Raw genomic sequence first — 25754 nt, forward strand, 5'->3', positions numbered from 1 at the left:
ATCTTTAGCTGTTGACCAGCTTTAAGTGGGATAGGAAACAGCAATGTTTCAGCATGCTCTAATTTATTTTAAGTGGACTCTTCCAAAAATACGTCTATGTGTTCATCCTCTGATAGCTTTCTAGCTAAAGATTGTTCTGCAATTATTGGCTTTTTACAGCATTGTTTGAGCATCATCTCCCGATGGGTGAGGAAGCAGTCCAAGCGTCTCTGCACAGATGTGACTCTCTCCAACAACTCTGCCCATCTCCTCCTCCAGTAATCCAAGGTGTACTCAGAGCAGGTATGATCTTTAAGATCTCTTCAAGAGTTTTGAGTCAGTGCCATGGCCTCCTCTCAGCTGGACGTGCCTCCAACACTCCCAAAGGGAGGTTTCTGGGAGGCATCCTTATTACATGCCAGACCCACCTCAGCTAAATCATTTTTGTGTGATGGGTCAGCCACTTTATACTGAACTCAGTCCTGGTGTCTGTGATCCCAGCCCTCTCTCTAAGGCTTAGACCAGACACGCTTAAGAGGGAACTCATATCAGCCCCTTGTATCCACAATCTCAAGAACCCAGAGCCCATGACCATAGGTGAGGCTCAGAACATGGATCCACTGGTAAAAAGAGAGCTATGGAGCTAAACTCCTGAAAAAACCTCCTAAAACAAGGACGATGTGTTTTACAGTGACAGTCCTATTAGTGTACAAGATTGTGTGCTTTGCATAGAAAACACATCTTTTTTCTTTGAGTACATGATATGTTGATATGTGATATGTTGATATGTTTCTTTAGAAGAACAAAAAAAAAGTTCTTTACAAGACAAAAATCCTTCCTGTAGAGGATCATGTAGCGTGTGTGGTGAGATGCATTAATGATATTTTGTAATCAGATGCCTCATGTACAAAGAGTATGTTTGCACAAAAATATGTTAATATGCTCTTTTTCACTGCAAAGCTCTGATGCATCAAGAGTGAAGTGACTGGAAATGTGCAGTGCCTCACTCCAATTTCCCTGCTGGCATACGCATGTTTCTACAGCTGTTGATCCTTTCTATTGTAAATGGTAAATGGACCAGTACTTATAATGCAATTTTCTAGACTCTCAGACCACTAAAAGCGCTTTACACTGCACATTTTATTCACCAAATCAAACCACACTCACACACTGAAGTTGAGGGATTCTTAGCAGGAGCTATCAGTTTCAACTAATTCATTCAGACCCATTCATACACCACTGACCAAAATAAGCGTGGTTTACAGCATTTCCATGCTTTTTCTACACATTACATCATTTAATCATCCTGCACCCAAATCTTACAACTGTAGTCATTGCATTTGCTGGTTTACTTTAGTGTTGTTTATTTGCACAGATTGTATGAAGACAAAAATAACTTTTAACACAGACAGTTGAGAATCCTTTCTTTATTAATACAAGTCCTACAATAAAAGGTTTAAAATTATTATAAAGAAAATGGAAAAAACAGGCCTTACTGAAATCAGTACTAAACCAAACTGGGGAAAAAAACAACCCTAAACCTACAGAATGAGAAAGAGGGTAAACAAAGGAAAAATAAATATATCACACCACTGAAATGGACTACAATATGACAGACAGAATATAATTTTGTCTTAACTGTCTCCTGAAAAAAGGAAAATCATCCTATTTTGGGACTCCACCTTTAGGAGTGAAAGGGTCCCACATCATTCTGACTCCACTTTTTAACTTTTTTTTTATATATATAATTTTATTTATAGTTTTTTTGTTTAACAATACAAGAAAAATGAGAGGCAGAAAAAAGAGAGAACAACAACAAAAAAAAACAATCAAACAAAAAGGAGCAAACAAGTATGCACACTACCATAGACAGTACAACAATTATAGAGAGGTCAAAATCCATGCCAGTCCAGAATTGATATTTACAAGAGATGACAGTCCAGTCCTTAAGTCCAAGATTGAATTAAAGATCCGAGTGCAAAGTCCTAGTGTTGATTCCAAAAGGGAAGACCTTGGCTTAGATACATGGAGGGATGATTTATAACTGATAAAATCACTTAAACACATTATCAAAACCTCACAGTACAACAAACAACAAAAAAATATATATACATACTTAGTTAACAGACTGTTCCTTCCCCTTTTTTATATATTCAATAAAGGGCCCCCAGATTTTTAGGAACTTTGGGTGTGAATTGGACAGTGTGTAACGAATCTCTTCTAAGTATAAGCAAGAAACCATATCATTCAGCCAGGCTTTAAAAGAGGGAGGGGTGGTGGACTTCCATTCTTTCAGAATAGTCCTTTTTGCTATAACCAGGCCAAATTTTAAGGCTTTTTGCAGGACAGAAGGAAGGGTTAAAAAATTATCAGAACAGCCCAAAATAACAAGAAGACAGTTGGGAGATAAAGGTTTTTTATATATGATTCTGTAAAGATGAAAAATGTCTTCCCAGAAGCCTCTGAGTATCGGACATGACCACAGTTGATGAGCTAATGTCCCGTCCCCTGTTTTACACTTATCGCATTTGGGAGATACAGTGGGATAAATTCTGTGTAACTTGGTTTTAGAGTAGTGCAGTCTGTGAATGACTTTAAACTGAATTAATTGCAGCCTTGCATTGATTGAACAAGATTTTATCCCACTCAGGCCTTTTGCCCATAACTCATCTGAAATGTCTATACCAGTGTCACTGACCCAGGCATCCCTGATATGAAGAGATGGGGCTTCCAAAGAAAAAAGTTTAACTAAGGATGTAATCAACTGTTTTGAGGTGGGAGATTTTTTCATTAGTTAATAGAAATTGTGTTGTTTTGGCATTGTGTCGAGGTGAAGAAGGGTAGACCTGACAAAATTTCTGATTTGAAGATAACGAAAAAAATGTCCTGATGGTAAGTTATACTTCAGCTGTAGTTGGGCGTAAGTTGCAAATCTAACATTAAAATATAGGTCCTTCACAGTTGATAAACCCCTATCAGACCATTGGGAAAATACACTGTCCATTAGACCTAGCTTGAAGGAGGGATTTAGGCAAATAGGAGTGTAAATTGATGTTCCAGAGAGACCCAGCACACCCCTGATTTGCTTGAGGATCTTGAGAGAGTTGCAGAGGACAAAATCACTTTTTAGCTTTTTTTTGAGGAATATTAATGTTGGGAAATAAAACGGCAGACAGTGATGCATCAGAGAGAGATTTAAGTTTTTCAGAATCAATTCTCTGCCAGCTAGGAAAAGAAAAAATGACCTGCTCTGTTGGGGCTTGAACATGACTCCAAAAAATCCACATCCTAGCGTTACATGCCCAGTAATAGTGACGGAAAACTGGAAGACCTAGTCCCCCGTCTGATCAGGGTGAATAAGTTTGCTCAGATGTTTATTTAACCGGTTCGTCAGGACTTTGGCAATAATTTTTTGATCACTATTTAAGAGACTCAGAGGACGATATGAAGAGACATGGGTGCTATCTCTATCTTTTTTTAAAAAAGATGCCTTTCCATTCGGGAATGAACGGATAGCTGCCTTAATTTCCTCCAAAGTAAAATCTGCATCCATTTCTTGCCTGGCAGCCTCTTCAAGAATTGGAACTTCTAATGAATTAAGGAAATCTTCAATATCACTCTCAGATGAATTTGACTGTGAAGCGTACAGTTGACTATAATAACTAGCAAATCTTTCATTAATTTGCTTCGGATTAGTTAGTAGTTCTCCAGTAGGAGAGGATATCTTATAAATTGCTCTTTCAGCTTGCACACCTTTTAATTGCCTTGAAAGAAGCTTGTCAGGTTTATCACCAAGTTCAAAGTGTTTCTGTTTAAGTTTCTGAATGTGGTTAATAATCTGTTCTCCAAGAATTTTATTGTATTCCATTTTTATTTTTAAAATAGAATCAAGGGTGTGTGAAGATTTAGATACTCGATAAGCATCTTCTAAAAGGGACAGTCCTGACTCAATGGAAGATGGACGACGCAGTCTTGCCTTCTTTTTTGAAGATTGGTAAGAAATTATGTTACCCCTCATTACAGCCTTAAAGGTCTCCCAGAAAATTGAATCCGAAACCATTTTATTGTCATAAGTGTGTAAAAAATCAGAAATTTTTGCTTTCATGTATTCACAGAAAGAGTTGTCTGCAACAAGTGAAGGGTTAAATTTCCAGTTATAGTGTCGTACTGGCAGACCAAAGTTAATTTTAATGGTTAGTGGAGCATGGTCTGAAATTAATATGCTATGGTAGGTTGAACTGATAATGTTTGAGAAGAGACTGGAATTAACTAAGAAATAGTCCAATCGAGAGAAACTACCATGAACAGCAGAAAAAAAAGAGTAATGCCTCTCTAGGGGGTGCTGGTGCCTCCAAACATCAACCAGGTCGAGAGTTTCCATAAGATTATTAATAGTTGGGATAGACTTCAGAGGTGTAGCTATTTTTGAAGAAGACCTATCAAGTTCAGGGTCTAGGTAGCAATTAAAGTCACCACCAATGATAATATTGCAGTTATTATATTCAGATACAAGATTAAAAACTTTGCAATAGAAGTCTGGGCTATCAAAATTAGGGGCATAGATGTTTAATAAAACTATTGGGAGAGAGTTTATTGTGCCGCAAACGAGACGATATCTCCCACCTGGATCACAAACCATAGATTTGAATGAGAAAGGGATTGTTTTGCGAATGAGTATGGCGACCCCTCTTGCCTTAGAAGAAAACGTGGATAGATATACCTGTGATACCCAGACAGATCTCAACTTTCTCTGTTCTGTCGGTCTAATATGGGTTTCCTGCAAGAAGACCATATCCGATGATAATGATTTTAAATGAGAAAATACTTTGGCTCTTTTCTTCAAAGTTATTTTATTGACTTTTAACATTATATACATTAACGTGTACACACAAAAAACATTGTATTCATTGAATAACAACCCCCCCCCCCCCCCCCCCCCCCCCCACCCCACCCCACCCCCCAAGCTGTCATTCCTGTATAAAAGCTCTGCACTACTTGGGAACATTTCGTTGGTGGCTGAGATACAAAACTATCTGTTAAGGCACATAGTGGTAAGTAAATAAATAAATAAATAAGATAAACATACATAAATACATAAAAAAAGAAATAAATAGAATACAGATGTATAGAAAAGATGGAACAAATAAATACAAAGGAAGTTAAAAAAAAAAAAAAAAAAAAAGACATAAAAATAATAACAAATGAGTAAAGTCCAGAAGCAACATGACCAGACCATAAAATAGAGTGTGTCAAGGGCTAAAGCAAAGACAATGAACTATTTATTCCTGCAAAAGTGTGGAGGGTTCGCTGAAAAATGTAAGGAAAGATCTCCAGGTTTCATTAAATTTCTTTTCAGAACCATGCAGTGTGCATCTGATCTTTTCAAGTTTCAAATTAACAATGACATCCCTTATCCAGTGAGAGATCGAAGGTGGGGCAGTATCCTTCCATCTCATAAGTATCAGACGGCGCGCCAAAAGGGTGGTGAAAGCTACAACTCTTTTCCCCCCAAATGGTAACTGTGTACCCTCAGGAACTACTCCAAAGAGAGATACCAGAGGATCTGGATTAATTCTAACTGTAAAAATAGTGGAAAGGGCTTCAAAAATTGCTTTCCAGAACCCCTCTAGGTTAGGGCATAACCAAAACATGTGAATTAATGTTGCTTCCTCAGTCTTACATCTGTCACAAGTAGAATTGATTTGCGGATACATTTTTGCTAGTTTGGATTTAGACAGGTGTGCACGGTGCACTACTTTGAACTGGAGCAATGAATGACGAGCACACATTGAAGAGGAATGAATTGTTTTCAAAATCCGAGCCCAGTCTCGCATATCAATTGTCATTTGGAGGTCTTGCTCCCATGCATTCAAAATACCAGATATAGAACTGTTGTCTAGTTTAGAGATTAGACCAAGTAATGATGTAATTGTGCCTTTATCTGCAGGATTACGGGACATAATGTTATTTATTATATTATCTGAAGGTTTCTGGGGAAATTGTAACAAAGATTCTTTCATATAATGCCTTATCTGTAAATATCTGAAAAAATGTGAACCCGGTATATTGAATTTCTTGGATAATTGTTCAAAGGAAGCAAATGTATTGTTGATAAATAGATCACTGAAACTCTTCAAGCCTCTCCCATGCCATATGTTAAATGATGTATCCTGCATTGAAGGTAAAAAGAGATGGTTAAAAGCTATTGGACTAGAAAGGCACATATCAGGTAAATTGAAATGTTTCCTGAATTGAGAGTAAATTTTAAGTGTTTGATTAATCACAGGAGAGATGATGAACGCGGTTGATGGTAGGGGAAGGGGTGAACCAACTAGGGCTGGTAAAGAAATAGAGCCACAGAGATTAATCTCCAACTTTACCCAGGTTGGACAATTATTGTCCAAATGATGATGAGTCCAGTAAGATATACACTGCAAGTTTGATGCCCAGTAATAGTATCGGAAATTTGGCAGGGCCAAACCTCCTTCGTTCTTTGGTCTTTGTAGGTAATTTTTGCGTAAGCGAGGCCTTTTACCATTCCATAGGTATGATGAAATTACTGAGTCCAACTTTTTAAAGAAAGTACCGGAAATAAATACAGGTAAACACTGGAATATGTAGAGATATTTTGGGAGTACAGACATTTTGATTGTGTTGACTCTGCCGATAAGTGACAGGAAGAGAGGGGACCAGTTAGACAGATCTTGTTTGGTTTGAGTTAGCAGTTTTATGAAGTTCTGTTTATAAAGGTCTGAAAAATTCCTAGTCACTGTGATACCAAGGTACTTAAATGAATCTGATGATATTTTGAGGGGCAATCTGGTGTTCTCAAAGAATGTCATATCCAAATTTAGTGGGAAGATCTCACTTTTGTGTAAGTTAAGCTTGTAGCCCGATATCTTCCCGAACTGTTCTAATAGATTTAGAGCTGAAGGAATCGCTGTTTCTGCGCTTGACATATACAGGAGGAGGTCATCAGCGTACAATGATACTTTATGTTCTATGCCCCCTCTCACTATGCCTGGGATAGAACTTTTAGATCTAATGGCCAAAGCCAGAGGTTCAATGGCCAAAACAAAGAGGAGGGGGCTCAGGGGGCACCCCTGACGAGTACTGCGGTGTAAAGCAAAGGGCTTTGAGTACACATTGTTGGTCAGAACCATAGCAGAAGGACCAGAATACAGGAGTTTAATCCATGATATGAATGTTTTGCCGAATCCAAACCTTGCCAAAGTTTCAAATAAGTAGTTCCATTCCACTCTATCGAATGCCTTCTCTGCATCCATGCAGAGAAGGCATTCAGAGACCCCCTGGCAGGGAGAGTACATTATGTTAAACAACCGTCGGATATTAAAGAAGGAGCGTCTTTGTTTAATGAAGCCAGTCTGGTCAGTAGATATCATATTAGGCAAAACATTATCCAAGCGACACGCCAAAACTTTAGCTAGTATTTTATAGTCTGTATTTAGCAGGGAGATAGGCCTATAAGATGCACAATTTAAAGGGTCTTTGTTCTTTTTTGCCAACAATGTTATACATGCTTGGTTGAGAGTAGATGGGAGAACTCCAGCTTCAAGCGAATCTGAATACAGAGCTGAAAGGATAGGGGTTAGCTGTACAGAGAATGTGGTATAAAATTCACCTGGCAAGCCATCGGGACCCGGTGATTTCCCTTTTTGAAGGGATTTAATGGCATCTATGATTTCCTGTTGTGAGATTGGCTTATCAAGATCAGAAATTTGGTCTGGGGAAAGGGAAGGGATGTTTAAGCCCCTAAAAAAGTCCTGCATGTCCTCTGAGTGAGGAGAGCTAGAAGTGTATAAATTGATATAATATTCCTGAAAAACACTGTTAATTTCTTGTTGGTCTGTAGTGATCCTGCCATTCTGAGTATTTACCTTACTGATAATTTGTTTGGCTCTGGCACCTCTCAACTGTCTAGCCAAAATTGCCCCTGCCTTCTCTCCATGTTCATAAAAGTTACTTCTATTTCTGAAGAGTAGGTTTTCAATTAAGTGTGAGGAGATCTGATCATATTCTGCTTTAAGTTTTAGTCTTTCTTTATATAAGTCTGGGGATGGATTGTGTGCATAGGTTTTATCTAATTCAGCTATCCGTTTACTGATTTCTAGTTGTTTTGCTTCTGACTTCTTTTTCTTATAGGCTGTAAAAGATATAATTTGACCTCTCACATATGCCTTAAGTGTCTCCCAAACAGTTGAAACCGAGACATCTGGGGTCATATTGATTTCTAGAAATAAGGAGATTTGTTCTGAAATAAATTTAACAAAGTTTTCGTCTGATAATAAAAGGGAATTCAACCTCCAGTTTCTACGGTTTGCCTTTGTTCCTGGTAAATTTAATTTCATTGCGAGTGGAGCATGGTCAGATATTATTATGGTTGAATATTCACACGTGGCTATGAATGGGGTTAATTTCTTATCGGCAAAAAAGTAGTCAATTCTGCTATAGGAATGATGAACATGAGAAAAAAATGAATATTGTTTGCTTGTTGGGTGCAAAGAACGCCATACATCAGATATACCAAATTCAGACAGAAAAGAATTTATACAGGAAGCTGACTTAGATACTGAATATCCAGCTCTGACTGACGACCTGTCCAGAGCAGGGTCTAGACAAAGATTGAAATCTCCTCCCATAATTAGGAGGTGAGAATTTAAATCCGGAAGTTGTTTAAAAAGGTGATGGAAAAACTGGGCATCATCCGTATTAGGGGCATATATATTTGCCAGCATGACTTTAGTGTTGTAAAGTTGGCCTGTAACTATGATGTAGCGCCCATTAGGATCTATTATAGAGCTAGAAGGGGTAAAAGTCACATGCTTATCCATCAGTATGGCTACACCTCTTGCCTTTGCCTGGAAGGTAGTGTGAAAAATTTGTCCCACCCAACCACATTTTAAGCGAGCATGATCTAATCTGCGAAGGTGCGTTTCCTGCAGGAAAGCGATCCCTGTCTTCAGATGTTTTAGATGTGTTAATACTTTTTTCCTTTTAACTGGGTGATTAAGACCCTTGACATTCCAACTGATAAGGTTAAGATCCATTGCCATGGTGCATCTGTGGACTTAGTGTGCTTCTATACATCGAACAGAAAGTATGCCAATAACAGATGTGCCAAGTAATTGTATTCAGAACAAAACCAATCACATGGCTGGGAGTGACAGCAAAACAAAAATACCCTTCCCCTAACACTAAGGTGAAATCAGTTGTCTGAACTAACAACACACCTTCCCTAACTAACTTATGAACTTCCAACTTGGTGCTCCTCTCTAACTAAAACCTCTGCTCCACAAACACATTCAGGGTGATGCAAATTAAAAGAAAAAAAAAAAAAAAAAAGGAAAGTACCCCACCTGCGATAGGGGCTGGATATGGTAAAAACAAAAAACAGGATAAACAAACAGGTGAAAATGATCCCTAAAGTAGAAGGTACAAACTGGGGTCATTTAACATTTGCTTAGATAAATAACTTTATCCAGTTCCAAGTGGAGATATAACTATGAGATATAGGAAGAGTTACCAACTTAAAATAAGAAGCGAACCATTAACTTGTATTTAAATGGTACATAAAATGTGTATCTGCAGGTTTATCTCCGTGATAGTGGTCAAAGCTTACACAGATTGTATCATCAGGACGAGGTCGTTCATACCTGTAACACTACATTTGTGGTAGCGCTAACCGTGCAGTGATCCACGAGTCCAAACTAAGCCAATATGTAGTCATTCAGCCAGGATCCGGGATAGTTTATGAAGAGTCATTAAAGGCTTTGATGAATTTTTCCGCCTCTGCAATCGATCCGAGCCAGGTACGGGAGCCGTCGGTCTGCGTGATGCGGAGTTTGGCCGGGTAGAGAAGAGAGGGCTTTAATCCCATCTTGAACAACGATGACATTACATTTCTGTATTCTTTCCGCTGGTTGACCACCTCTGGAGAGTAGTCTTCGTAAATCCTAAAAGTGTGTCCCTGGTACGTCAGCGTGTTTTTTTTCCTTGCTTCTCGGACCAACAACTCTTTAATCTGGAAGCGATGAAAACAAAGCAAGACCGGCCGGGGTCTGCCCCCGGGGCCCGGTTTAGGAGCCAGACTACGGTGTGCCCGGTCCAGCTCTGGTGCAGTAGGAAAGACTGCCTCGCCGAGGGCTTCTTTGAGCAGCTGGGAGAAGAATTTGGTGGGCTGTGCCCCCTCGATACCCTCGGGGAGACCGACCAGCCGGACATTACTCCTCCTGCTCCTACCTTCCAGGTTAGTTAGCTTAGCCTGTAGCCTCTGGTTATTGGTCTGCATCAGGTCACAGGTAGCCTCCACCTTTTCCAGTCGCTGATGTAGGGTCTCGGCATTTTCCTCCAGCGAAGTCAGTCTGTCGTTGTGGCCTGAAACAGTTGCTTGAAGCCCATCGATTTTCTCGTTCAGAACTTTAAATGATGTCTTAAACTCCGAAATTAGCGCAGCTTTATGGTCCGAAAGTAGAGCTTCCAGATCAGCTTTGCTAACCGCGGCGTTATCTCCTGTTTTCTCGTTTGGTTTGACGATTTTGGGGGCCATCCTGAGCAACAAAACGTGCCGAAAGAGACTGTACTATCACTTGGAGAACTACCAAGGGTTGTATTGTAGTTAAATACAGGTGGGGTTAACTTTGAAATTGTTATCGTGGGAGCTCGAGGTGAACGCGTCTCTACTCCATGTGCGCCGAACCGGAAGTCTACTTTGGCTCTTTTAATGGCACTTCCAAGGCCTCTACAGATCCAAGAAGTTAGTGTAATAGGACTTACACCTGGCCTAGACGTATAATCATCCTGCATTTAAAAGATAAACATAAGATAGGATAAAGGCTGGCATAGCAAACAAAACTGGTAGTGTGACATACAACAGAGACAAACAATAACCCAGAACATACCCCAAAGTGCAGCATATGAACAGGCTGCACATCCCACTTCCTACTTAGGAGGCTGCTGGGTAACGGAGCCCACCGGAACCTAAACTCTGGTGACCAAACTTTACAGCAGGCACTGCAACTCCTCAAATTATAAAATCAATAATAAAACATATTTAACTGCATCCAAATGGCAGCTCTACGTTGCATATAACATGTACTAGAACTTAAGTTCAAGTGTTGAGATAAAAAGTTCTTTTAAACAAGGTAAATTATATACACGCACCAGTTAAACATTTTCAAAGAGTTTAACTAACAGTATCAAAAGGCAAATAACACACTGGTGTTAGTAGTGTAGAAAATAATAATAATAAACAAAAAAGGTCAGTTCCAGGGAAAGTCCACAAAAAATCTATATAAAAAATAATGCTGTTAGAGACTCAAACAATCAAATAAAAAAAAACATCTCCAAACCTTCAGGGAGAATTATGGGACTACAACAGCCTGTGAAACATACTAAACAAAATGGTTTGACTTGCAACTAAACAATTAAAATTTAGAAAGTTTGAACTGTAATAGGGAAAGCTGAAAATACTGACATATTGATAAAGGTAGTAACAAAAATAGGTACCGGACCTTTGTAAGCCGTTTAAATGTCCTTGAGAGGGGTGTTGAATCACAGTCTGAAGCTAAGGACGTTCAACCAGAGAGTCAGCAAACCGTTCGGCATCAGCAGAAGATTCAAAGGGGCTGGTTTCATTGTTGAAGACCACATGAAGCTTGGCTGGGAAGCGTAGCGTACATTTGGCACCTGCATCAGTAAGCCTTTTCCTCACTGCGTTGAAGGTCTGGCGCTGGGATGAAACCTCGGTTGTGTAATCGGGGTAAATTGAGACTTTCTGCCCCTGGTATTGCAGCGGTGATTGTTGACGAGCAAGCTGGAAGATGTTACCCACGTCGCGGTCGTTGTGTACCTTGGCAATGATAACTCGCGGTCGCTCATTAGGTGATGGCTTGGGTCGTAGAGAGCGGTGTGCACGATCTATTTTAACAGGCTTACTGAAGTTGTCTTTGCCAAGCAACTCCGGGATAAGACGTGAGACAAATTCAGAGGGACGACCACTTTCCTCTCCCTCTTTAATGCCCACAATCCTTATATTAAGTCTGCGAGAACGTCCCTCCAAGTCATTCAGCTTAGCCTTCAACGTACCGTTAGCCACCTGTAGGTCGTTGCATGTAGCTTCCAGTGCGGTGATCCGGGAGTCATTAGTTGTCGGTGCTTTGTCCATGTCATCCATATGTCGTTTAGTTTCACTGTGCTCCCTCTGAAGTGTTGACAGGGTAGCGTCAATGGAGTCTAGGCGACCTTCCATTGAGTTCTTTAAATCGTTCATGAGACGACAGACTTTCTCCAACTCAGTACCTTGGTTAGCAATAGCGGCTAATATAGCTTCGTTGCTAGCGGCCGAGGAGCTCGGTTGGGATGTCGTCCTATGACTGTCGTCTTTCTTCGGAGGCATAATGCAAAAGTGATGTCAGGAAGCTGTAACGTAGTCCAAATGAAAAAGCGGAGATAGTATGTTGCTGGATGCAATATTTAAACCATTAAATATAAAGAGGAGTGCGGAGCCGTCACAAAACGCACCTACTCCATCACTGCGCACGAGCGCCCCCTCCCTCCACTTTTTAACTTAAACAATCTTTCTATTCATTATTCTGTCTCATTGTCAGCCCTGCTGTTATATTGCAATACTAATAAAGACAGCTTTTCAAATTGCTGTCAGAGGTTTAATTAATATGTAAATCACTATCTGTCACAGTCCCCCCTGGATCCCCTCCATCACTGGCCTCCCTTTATTTAAGTCGAGTGCCAGCTCCTCTGCTGGGGTCAGGTCCTGGCTTGGTGGGCCACCCCCTCTGCTGGTTTGACAAGTCTTTTTTTTTCATGGCTAAAATTGTTCAAAAATTCATTCTCAGCAGAAAACAAATGTATCACTTCATTTGATAATTGCTCTTTGGGCTACGCATGAGTAACTTACCAGACTGCAGAATAATTTTATATTTGGGTTTCACCTGCTGCCTGCAGGTTTGTTCTTCTTGACGGATGAGTGATGAAACGGAACACAACATAAGAACATTGGATTCAATAGATAACACGGACACAGAGTTGAAATTTTCTTTGAACTTAATTATACTTCAAATAACCTGAGTAACATGCACTTCTATGGGCCACATTAAAGAAAAACATACGTATTGATTAGCAGACTTGAAAAGTCATCAACTTTGCACCTGTAAACTGTAATTATGACAGTGTGTGGAGTACAGTTTCTTCATTGTACATGTTCGCGCTACTTACGCATTAAGCAGGTCTGTTATTAACTGCCAGGCTTTTTCCCCCTCTCCTTTTTTTTTTTTTTTCAAAACTCATGTAGCCTTTCTTGTGGATTATATGTTTTACTTCTTTATTTAGTTGAAGAAGTATTGCCTGTTCATCCTGTGTGAAGAAAGATGCACGTCCTTGTTCCATTTTCAATCTGTGATTCTGTGATCGATCTTGTGGTCTTCTTATGAAGGCCGTGAACGCACACTTATCCAAATGATCCACACCTGGCTTGACTAAACCGCGTCTTTTCATCCTGGCTCGGCAAACGTGCAACCAATTTATCCGAGGAAGCGCCAACCAGGCGTATTAAAGCCACGCCTGCTCATTTATCCTGGATGCATTTATCCTACTTTTGTGCAATACCCCTCTGGTCTATAGAGGGATTATTTGTTTATCAACAATGCTGGATGCACGCGCAACTGTCACAACTGTCACTATCTGCTCATGACTGCAGTATCCATGGAGACTTACCAGACTGTGTCAGACCAGGACGTCAACATGAGATTTATTAACTCACCACACAGACTGCTGAGTCTGAGACCCGGTTCATGATAAAAGAACCAGAAAACTATGTCTAGAGTTAATTATTCACCCACTCGTGGTGTTTCAGTGTAAAGTGTGACCCTGTTAACTGGTGACTCTCAGTTAATCCCTGATACTGTCTGTGAGAGTCACCAGTTAGCATGGTCGCTATCAACTCCAAAACACGTGTTTCTCTGTGACGGTCAAAACTTGATAGACGTTGCCTCTGTTGTAAAGTATCATTTCTAATAACTGACCACGGAACAACCCTACATTTTTTTGCTGACAACAGGTTGAATTTAGTGTTTAAAACGCTAACTTGTCTGATTGAATGGAGCTAAACGCTGCTTCTGCGGTCAAGATGAATCTTTATGACGATATGGACTGATAATCCCTCTATAAGGCAGAAGCTTAATCTTTTATCTTTGAACATCCCATTCCTTCCTACAGGGAGAGCATTAGCCTCCCTGAAGCTTTAAACCATCATTTATTGTTTATCAGTACATGACCGCCATGAGCACAATTTGGCAAAACATATTTACAATAAGCTAAATATTCTATCAGTAAGTAATTTTATTTGTGTAATTGTCTTGGTGTTAGCCCCCATGGTGTACGTTAAGCATGTGAACCTCTAAATTCTATCCCATCTTCACACCATCATTACTAATTGGTGGTTATGGTTAGTAGTGGCTAGCTGTTTTTTGCTGGTTAAATTACAGATCAAAATCTTTCTTTTTTAGGCCATGTCCACATGTTGCCGGGTATTTTCAAAAACGAATATCCTCCCTCTTAGGATTTTAAAAATACTTTGGTACACACGCAGCGGGTAAATCTGTGGATAGGTGCGGCTGGAGGCATACCAAACCCATATTTTGCAGTGTCTTCCAGATTTAAAATCCGTGTCAGCCAATCAGAATGAGGCCCCATCATTCAGCTGTGACTTTTAAGAAAACTGTGTTTACCGGCGTCCACACAACACCATTAAAATTAGAGTTTTCCAAAATCTTTGGTCAGAGTTTTCAGAGAACATTGTTTTAGTGACGTAAAGCTGTGGTTTAGTGTGGATGACAGGCGTAAACATACAAAAATATATAGGGTTTCCCAAATACCTGGCTTGTGTGGCCTTGGCCTTAATTTGAGTTATTTTGGGGGATTTTATGCCCTTAAGAGGAAAGTGAATAGAACATAAACAAGGCAGGAGCGGGAAGTGATGTGGGAAGAGGCCAAAGGTTGGATTTAAACCCAGGCTGCCAGCCTTAAGGAAAACTTCAAGAGTTTAACTCAGACCACTGGGCCATCCGTGCTCCAGATTGAATTCTGACTAACAATCCCCCGATCATCTCTGTGTGCAAAGCACCCATGTTACAGTTTTACTATGTTGCTTTGGTTCATTTCTCAGATCAGAATTGAAATTCTCAAAAGTACTTGTTCACTCTTCACATCATTGTGTCACTTATGCACATCCAAAAAAGCAGTTTCTCATTTCTCTGAACAATTTTCCAGTGCTATAGGACATCCATGCAAATGATTCTGTACAGTTCTCTGCTGTTTAACCAGTTACTCCTACCATGTACAAAGTGTTGATGTATGCTGTGGATTCTCATTAGAGTCAGTGAAAAAGGCTCAGCATCTGTGTTCTTACCTGAAGCGCAGCTTTTACTGAACTTAAACCAGACATAGAATACAGTCACCCTTCCTGACAACACGAATTCCTAAAGCTAAATATGATTTCACTTAAAGTCAGCAAACCTCCCTCACCTTATCAGTTTGTGGTGCTTTCTGTTCTTTATTCATAGAAGGAACAGATTTTCCTGTAAGTTGCACTGTATCATCTATCTATCTATCTATCTATCTATCTATCTATCTATCTATCTATCTATCTATCTATCTATCTATCTATCTATCTATCTATCTATCTATCTACCTTTCTATCTATTTATCTATCTATCTATCTATCTATCTATCTATCTATCTATCTATCTATCTATCTATCTATCTATCTATCTATCTATCTATCTATCTATCTATCTATTTATCTATCTTTCTATCTATCTATCTATCTATCTATCTATCTATCTATCTATCTATCTATCTTTCTATCTATCTATCTATCTATCTATCTATCTATCTATCTATCTATCTATCTATCTATCTACCTTTCTATCTATTTATCTATCTATCTATCTTTCTATCTATCTATCTATCTATCTATCTATCTATCTATCTATCTATCTATCTATCTATCTATCTATCTATCTATCTTTCTATCTATTTATCTATCTATCTATCTTTCTATCTTTCTATCTATCTATCTATCTATCTATCTATCTATCTATCTATCTATCTATCTATCTATCTATCTATCTATCTATCTATCTATCTATCTATCTATCTTTCTGTCTGTCTAGTGATATTAACAGTCAGCCTCATCACTCATAAGATTCACACATTTTTTTATTTTCTTTCTTTATCTTTTAGGTTTTAATATGAGACACAAGTACAGGACTTAATTTCACTTATGATATTCATAACCACAACAGCAATAATAATAATAATAATAATAATGATAAAAATAATAATAAAGGTAACAGAACCAAACTTATAAATAGGGAGATAATTGAGAGAAAGTTCAAGTCTGGAGTAAAGCGTGAGAAAGGGTTAAAAAGTGGGAGACTCCCACCCAAATTAGTTTTGTAAGCTCACTGTACAGTTTCGGTCAGTTATGTTTGTTTATAAAGCCTCATTTTTATCATTTTAGTTAACAACATTTTAGTTTTATAACTTTGGTAAGATGTTTGCCACTGTTGTCCTGAATTATCAGAACATTGCTGAATTTCTAAATATTTTTTGTCTCTGTGATGCAAGCTAGTTGATCAAAAATAATACCTTTAATGTTAAAGTACAATTTAGTAATATGAGGTGTTATCCATGAATATTTTGGAAATATACTGTTTTAGAGCAAAGCAGAAAAACATAAAGCAGATAACTATTTTCTGACTCACAAATGAGAAATAATCTTTCATTTATGAACAGAAACATTAAAGTGGTTGAATGTCACTGATAAATTTACGCTGGCTACTTTTCTATGTAAGAAGTATTGATATAAAAATCGGCAATACTGGTCAAATTTTCACTCTGAAAAAATCCATACCAAATTTTGCAGACCCACATGCCACTAATAAACATAGATTGAACTCCAATGGTTGTTGTATACATGGATTACAGCTTGACTGTGGATATAAAAATATTTATTGTCTTTGATTTCTGCTTTTGGACAGAGCCAGGGCAGACCCCTGGAACCTCCAGTCCAGCCAGCCCCACTGGCCCAGCCAACAGTAGTAGAGACAATCTATCTCCTGTTCCAGGTCAGTATTGACAACATTTTTGGGGGCTTTTCATACCTTTATTCTGTGAGGAAAGGACCGTGGATCGAGACAGAAACAGGGTGAGAGTGGGGAATGACATGCGGGAAACAGGCCACCGGCCGAACTCGAACCTGGGCCCACCAGCTCAAGGGCGAACTGCATGGGGCGCAACCTAGACTGCAAGGCCAAGGAACAAGTTGATGACAAAAATCATACCTATTAGATCAGTCTGTATTTTAAATGCTGAAATTTATGATGATTAAAAGAAACTTGAATAATGATTAAGACACCTGAAACCTTCTTCATTAGGTTTTTACAGTCTTAGTGGATGAAATATTCTTCATCAACATCAACCTTTCTTTAAGTTCTCAGAGAAATCATTAAGGGCCACCCTCATTCACAGTTGATCTAACATCTCATCTCTGACAGAGTTTCTGTTCATAGGGGAGGCCCTTAGCCACACTGCCATCACCAGCACCACCTGCACCACCTGCACCACAAGCAGCATCAGCAAAAATGGTGACTATAGTTTGCACATGTAAACAAAGTCAGGAGTATTTTGTTTCAATGTGTAACCTACAGCCTTTTTTATAGGACTTATGTCTTGGAGAAAACAAAGATTAACTAAATCATGACACTTTTTGTAGATTTACAAAAAAAATCACACATTAGTGGTCTAGGACAGCACTTAAGGTCACTTCTTCCAAAGTTTGAATAATGAGAGTCAGAAGTTGTTGGACTGTCCCTTAAATTATCTTTTTTGTGTGGTTTCTTCAAGTGATAAATAACAATACGGACCTTAACAGGGTCCAAAATCCAAAATGAAGCAAATCCCTTCCAAAAAAATACTTTCACTCACATCCAGCCTCTTCCACCATTCCCTGCAGCTCCTCACTCAGCCTGTGAATTTGAGGTCTTTTCTCCAGATTCTGACCTCGGTTCATTGATTGAAGTTTTTGTGAAGTGGCTTGGTTTCTGTCTTTGGTTCATCAAGGGAGGGAAAGAAAAGTTTAAACATGATGGACCTTATTCATGGTCATCTTCCCCAAAATTGAGTCAGTGTGTACATCCTCTGATAGCTTTCTCTCTGAGGCACATGATTTGTACTGATGTGTTTCTTTTCTCCACGTCTTACTGAACCACCTCAACATCATTTCCATACATTGGTGATTGTAATGTCTACTGCTGGGTCAGATGGACACTACTTTCCACCTTACACCATTTATCTCAACCTTAACAAATAATCTGACATAGAGTAAAAATCACAACACACTCAGGTTAATGGTACTAAAGGGAGACCTTCATACTCACGATAGCCACTGGATGGAGTGGCTGTTATACCCTGATAATGACTGAGACAATAACAACTTTTTTTCTCTCTTTTACAAAACCTGAAGGTGACAGTGTTGACGAGGATGACGATGATGACGATGGCAATGATGATGATGATCTCATTGTTGAAGAATGTTACAATGATGACGATGATGATGATGATGATGATGATTGTGGAGTTTCTCTCAGTCATGAATCCCCACGTCTGCCAGTGTCAAATAAATCAGGTAGGTCACTCAGCTGAACAACTAAAACAATAACAGCCACATACAGCATTTTTAGTTAGTTGTGGTATGAGTGAACAGTCAGAAGAGTTCTGAAATAAAAATTACAGACTTCACCTAAATCATCTTTTTGAGCCTTTGTGGATGAAGGAATAACTCAGTTTACATATTCCAGGTTTGACCGAACTTCGTTTTATATGGGGGACATACAACAGACGCATCATTTGGAATAGAAGCAGATTTGTTTTCATTGGTGAGTTAAAATGTTGTGTTTGCTAAATGCTGTTTGATGGTCTTCAGCTGCAGAGTTTAGTAGAATGAACTGTGAACTCATATTTCATGAAGTAAAGGATCTGAAAGTCTGCTGCTGGATTAGAAACACCTGAGATGATGATGGATTCAGTTTCTCTGCAGTCTGATCATCATCTGAGGACATTCTTCATCAAGGAAAGGGTTTCTCTGACTGATTCATGTTTTTTTTTCCAGCTTTGTTGTCTGCCCTATGTATCTCGCCCTACTTTCTCTGGGAAAATGACCAATGTAAGTGGCAGCTGACACATATTTACAAAGCACAGATTTTAGAAGGAGAAAACAACCAAAAAAAGACAAAGAACTGGCTCCAGGTGCTTAAAACTGGTTCTTTGGAGGCACCAACTGGACCAGAGCAAAGCAACAAATATGGAATAGGGCAGGGCTACCATGACCAACAATCAGCGGTGATAAACAGGCATTCTCTGGCAGAAAATCTGCAGAGCGAGTTGTCTGTTGTATTTTTGGCATCACCTCACTCATAACTTAAACTGAAGGTAAGATTAAAGCAGCAATAGGTCAGGTCTATAGAGGGATTATTTGTTTCTCAACAACGCTGGATGTGCTTGTGACACACACACACAGATGAGCACACTCCATGTAGCAGAGAGTCAGGAAAACTGAACTAAAAACAAATTTCTGCCTATTTGTTAGAGCTCCCAGCGCCAACTTGGTTGCTTGCCCCTGCCCATGTATTTGCAGCTGTTTCCCCTCCAGGACAGCGACATACCCAGTGATGTACTGATGTTTTATGGTGACGCGATAACATGGCAACAACCTGGCTCTTTTCTGATAAAAAAACCAAACCGGTTCTTAGGAAAGATGTGATTAGAACCACTAAAGCACTGGCACCAGCACCAGACAGGCACTGGTGGAAAAGGAGGCATGTGTGTGTTATTAAAGCTCTGCAACAACTCTGATGAAGAGGGATCTTACAGCCTTTGAGAATGAGAAAATGGTTTAGCATACAACAATGTAAGGACTGACTGAGCTTTGTTTTACAGGGAGGGCAGACAGTGGCATTGCTCGGTTTAGAAACAGATTTTCTTCTTTTGGTGAGTTAAAATGTGTTTACTAAATGCTGTTGTTTGATGGTCTTCAGCTGCAGAGTTTAATAGAAATGAACTGTGAACTCATATTTCATGAAGTAAAGGATCTGAAAGTCTGCTGCTAGATTAGAAACACCTGAGATGATGATGGATTCAGATTCTCTGCAGTCTGATCATCATTAGAGGACATTCTTCATCAAGGAAAGGGTTTCTGTAATTGATTTGTAATTCTGTGTTTCTTTTACTGTTTAATCAGACGAGGATGATGAGCTACCTGACAATCTTCGCCTCCAGAGGCTTCAAGGCATCTTAAATGATTGTAAGTATCAGATTGAATAATGAACAAAACACAGGTTATGAGAGAAAAAGGGAGCTTCCCTTGCTCACCATCTCAGAGTTTGGTGTTGGTGTGATGTGTAGAAAGAGTCCTGCAGACAGCTCTGGGATCAGCCTCTGAAAGGGGAAGAGTTAGCAGAGAAAATGTCACAAACTGTCTGACAGCTCATCTCTCAGTTTGACAAACAACAATGGTAGTTCACAAACATCTGGTTCAGACAATGATAGTGCCTCGACTTTCCTGTAATGTGTCCCTGCTTTCTGCTCCGTCTCCAGCTCTTATTCCTGACACTAACTGCCCCGATCATAGAGGAGAACAAAAAGCTCTACAAAGTCCTGCAGCTATGAGCACTATGCTCCAGTTTCATCTGATTGTGACTGAGAGGAGCTGTTAGCATCTGCACTCTGTGCTGCACAGAGCTGAGTTGAGAGCTCTCATCCTGACAGAGATCAACTCTATTCACAGACATCATGAGCCGATGGAGAGAGGAAGGCCTACCTGTTAGACACAGGAGGCGCCTCAGAGCTCACACTACAGATCCAGATCACTTCCTGCAGCAGCTAGCAAAGATCAGCTGCTTCATACGAACCAATGAAGAAAGAAACACACTGTGGTGTATAATGTGACAGCGCGTTGATCCTCAGGCAGCTTCGGACTGATTAAAATCCTGATTAGGGCTGAACATTTTTGGAAAATAATCTAATTAAAATTATATATGTATATATATATATATATATATATATATATATATATATATATATATATATATATATATATATATATATATACCAATGTTGGATTGCAGTCTAGCATGTAATTTTTGGGAGGGATGTTTATCTTCTGCATCTTTCTATAGTATGACCAACACGTCAAAGGATACTGTCAGCATACAAACAATTATTTCCTGCACTTTTTAAATGAAAAAGAAAAAAGGAACACTGTATAATTTTTTTGACCTCAAGCAGTCAGTCAGAATAACAAACCAAACAGAATAAAGTGAACAGGGGGTATGGCTCTTCCAGCCACAATCTACTGCATTGATCACAGGCTCACAGGGTTTTACCAGAAAAAAAGCAGCAGACTGACTTTTGCTGGTTTTAAGGAAAATGAGTAAAAGTTCCTCCATTCCCAAGGGGCCTGTGAAAATAAAACTTTTTTTTAATTGCAGCCTTTGCCATTTGAAAATCGCATTCTATTACATTGTGGTGGTGGTTTCAATTCTTTTAATTGTTCAGCCTTATTCCTGATTATGAAAAGAAAAGTAATGTCACATTAACAGACTTTATGTTCAGACCTGGGCTGCACGGTAGCGCAATAGTTAGTGCTGCAGCCTCACAGCAAAAAGGTTCGATTCCCAGCTTGGCTGGTGGGCCTTTCTGTTTGGAGTTTGCATGTTCTCCCCATGCATGTGTGGGTTCTCTTCGTGGGTACTCCGGCTTCCTCCCACAGTCCAAAAACATCATCAACTATCATCTCTAGTAAACACTGAGATTGGGTCCTCACCAGTTCTCAGCACACAGTAAATGTTTCACTCTAACTATTTGGAGGTTAGAATCAGCTGTTGTTAGTGATAAAGATGATTAGAATAGAAAAGGGTTCGTTTGACTCCAGATGAGTAAGTTATGCATCATTATTTTAACTAACACGGATTAGGGGGTCAGTTCTTCCTCTGTAGCGGTCTGTGGCGCATTAAACCTTTTGTGTGCACTCTGTGAGTTACACCATGTCCGTTTGTCTCATTGTGGACACAAAGCTCTTCAGTCCTTCAGTGGATCAGGCTCTGTGGTTCTCTGTGAAGTTTGTTTGGTGTCATAATGATTCGATCAGAAATATCTGTCAGAGCTAGAGTAAAACTTTGAAAAAAAAAAGGAAAAAAAAAGAATCACTCTCAGTTTACTCCAAGTTAAAGCTGTGAGAGATTTCTTCATTTAGTTTTCAGTTGAAACAGTTTGGTTGAAGGTTAAAACATTTGGTCACACGTCAGTAAGTTTGGGATGAAGATCTCAGAATACTTTACAAACAGTATTACAGTTTTCCACAGATGTGTTTCTGTTATTTCCTGTGCTTCTCCTTGATTCATGTCTATAATCAAATAAAATCAGAACACAGACTCGTTACAAATACTACAGTGCTGGAAATAACTGTGTGCTCTAAGCTCTGTAACACCAAACTAAACAACCTCTCTGATGAGGAGTGATTCAACATTTACCAATCGAAGATCTGACTGAGCTTTGTTTTTACAGGGAGGGCACTGATCAGAAGTCCTGGTTACTCGGGTGAGTTGAAGTTTTGTGTTTACGGAATGCTGTTTGATGGTCTTCAGCTGCAGAGTTTAATAGAAATGAACTGTGAACTCATATTTCATGAAGTGATCTGAAAGTCTGCTGCTAGATTAGAAACACCTGAGATGATGATGGATTCAGATTCTCTGCAGTCTGATCATCATCTGAGAACATTCTTCATCAAGGAAAGGGTTTCTCTGACTGATTCATCATTCTGTGTTTTTACTGATTTTTCAGATGAGGAAGATGAGCTTTCTGACAATCTTCGCTTTCAGAGGCTTGAAGGCATCTTAAATAATTGTAAGTGACAGGTTGATAAATATACAATGAACACAGCTTGTGTGAAAAGAAAGAGAAGATGAATCTATTATGAATATATTCTGAGAGACCAAAATGCACTCTTTAAGGCCATACCTAAGGTATTATGATACTGCAAAGTACCATAATACCTCATACTTTACTCATACCATCATTTGTAATGACACTCAAATCACAGGCAATAGTTGATGAAAACTGTTCTCATTACTGTACCTCTTCAGCTAGCTGAGCAAGAGAAAAAATTAAATGGTTCTTGAAAGAAAAGAAGATGAGCTTTCCGGGCATGATCATTGACTGTCATTGAATCAGAACCAGAAAAAAAAAGTATTTATCCCCAAGGGGCAGTTGGGAGAGTTAAGAGCAACACGTTAAAAAAGAGCAAGAAAAGAAAATGCACAAGGTGGGTGGGATACCAGCAGGTAGTGACAGGCCAGTGACGGACCTGCTGCTATTGATAGTAGTTACTGTTTAAGTAACAAGGCAGAAGTGTTCATTAAGTGTTGAGGAGTAAGGTAATGCATGCTGAACATAAAGCAAACATAAAATAACAGGTTATGTACAGCAATAAACAATGTGGCAGTTCCAAAATTTAAGCAAAAACGGAAGCAAGCAATATCAGAGCAAATATTTTGAAAACAGCAGATTGAGCATCAAAACTGGCAATGACATTTTAATAATGCACAAGGACATTGTGTTATTCAACGTGAGACAATGTGGTACAGAGCTAAAATCTTAAAGTTATTGTAACCCCTTAGAATTCAGGAGGAGAATACCATTAGGAACAAAAGTTGCTCTGGTTTTTTGGGTCTTACAGGCGGGATGGTGAAACCTGCGCTCAGATGGCAGCTGCTTAAGTACTGGAAACAATGCGTGCATTGAGCCACTGAGAATTTGATGAGCCAGATCGTTTGCCTGCTGCTTGTACACAGTGTTCAGGTAGCAAGCAAGAAGTCTGATTATCTTAGAACGGGCAACGTGAGGTCCATGACGAGGGAGGCAGCCAGCTAAAGCTGAAATTTCTATGTGTGTGTTATATGTTCGGTGCACTGCTCACATTTGCTAATACAAACTGTTACTGGCCAGCCCTGGCCCTTTAACGCGGTGACAGTCTGTGCTGTGTGTGTGTGTGTGTGTGTGTGTGTGTGTGTGTGTGTTTGTGTGTGTGTGTGTGTGTGTGTGTGTGTGTGTGTGTGTGTGTGTTTGTGTGTGTGTGTGTGTGTGTGTGTGTGTGTGTGTGTGTGTGTGTGTGTGTGTGTTTGTGTGTGTGTGTGTGTGTGTGTGTGTGTGTATGTGTGTGTGTGTGTGTGTGTGTGCGCGCGCGTGTGACACAGCAGCAGGAGAGACGGTCTGAGTGAATATGGTGTGTGTGGGGCGGGAGTACATTATTTTGGTCTTTGTTTCCTCAATAAATGTGCGGTTGTGCACAAATTGCACCTTTTTTTCCTCCTCTTCAGTCTTTTCCCTCACTTTGGCCCGGACTCCTAGACACCGGTTACCAGCAACGAGCCAAGTAAATAAATGTTAATCAGCTTTCCCATCTACGGTTCAGAGACAGACTGAAGTCCCGCAGTTAATGAGACGAAATGACAATTAAAACCCGAAACATACGTTCACCTGCATTTCTACAGGATTTACATCAAAGGAGAAAGGGCAAAATACTAACAAGAAAAACCCGTATCTCAACAACACAAGAACACAGGCCAGGCACCTCCGGTTTACTCTATCAAACGTCTGTACTAACAAACTATCGCAAGACCTCAAAGAGGGTGCGGTATTACAACCTGCGTAGGCAGAGAAGCGCTGTGCCTCATCGATGCCCACGTTAATCAACGTGAGACCTTAGTACGCATGCGCGAACCTGCAAAACGTTGTGATTTCAAGTAAACTGTCTCTCTCCCTCTAGGAGTCTCTGCCTTCGACGCACATTACAAGCATGAAGCCAGCGCGAAACGCTGTGCGTACCCCTTGTTAGCCTCCCTCTTATTGACAAATAAGCAACTTCCTTTTTTATTTTTTAATTATGACAAATTGTGTACAAACAACTGAAAAAAAATATTTTTATTTGAAAAAAAAAATACTTTTTTTTTTTTTTTTCTTGTTAGCCTAGGGGAGGCACTGCCTCCCCTGACCGCACACCACTGGTTAGAACACACTTGCAGGATGTTGTGTATAGGCAGTTCCTGTCACAGGAGGGTGATGGGGTGGTACCAGCAGCATATGGAGAAAGCCATAGCACTTTTTATGACTGTATAGTAAAATGTCGACTAGCTATTCCTGCCGACAGAGAAGGAGTTCAGTTTCCTGAGAAGGTACATCATCTGGTGACATTTCCTCAAAATTCCCTCCAAGTTGGAGAAGCAGCTCAGTTGGTTGTCAAGGATGGTACCCAGATATCTGTATTCCTCTACTGTCTTTGGAATCGTGTATCATGGTGGTGACAGCTGCCACCATTTAGACATGACTGCTGAGAAAGTTCACCACCTTCTCTATTACAGCTGGGTATTGTTAAAAAAACTCACAATTCAATTCAGTTTTGATTCTTTGAGTTGCAATTGAATTTAACTTCGATTGGATTCAATATTGATGTAAATGCTTTGACGTCCATTCAGTAAGTAGTAGAAATAAAAAAATAATCAGAGTTCTTGATGACAGTTCTAGTTCATTTATTTTCATGTCCATGTGAACATGTAAGATGCTCTTAATTGTCATTGCACATGTTTCAGAGCAATGAAATTGCATTTCAGGGGCTGTTTACACAA

The sequence above is a fragment of the Halichoeres trimaculatus genome, unplaced genomic scaffold (genome assembly GCF_033239565.1).
Source record: "Halichoeres trimaculatus isolate MK-OKI-2021-1 unplaced genomic scaffold, fHalTri1.1 fHalTri1_scaffold_5, whole genome shotgun sequence".
In the NCBI taxonomy this organism is placed as follows: domain Eukaryota; kingdom Metazoa; phylum Chordata; class Actinopteri; order Labriformes; family Labridae; genus Halichoeres; species Halichoeres trimaculatus.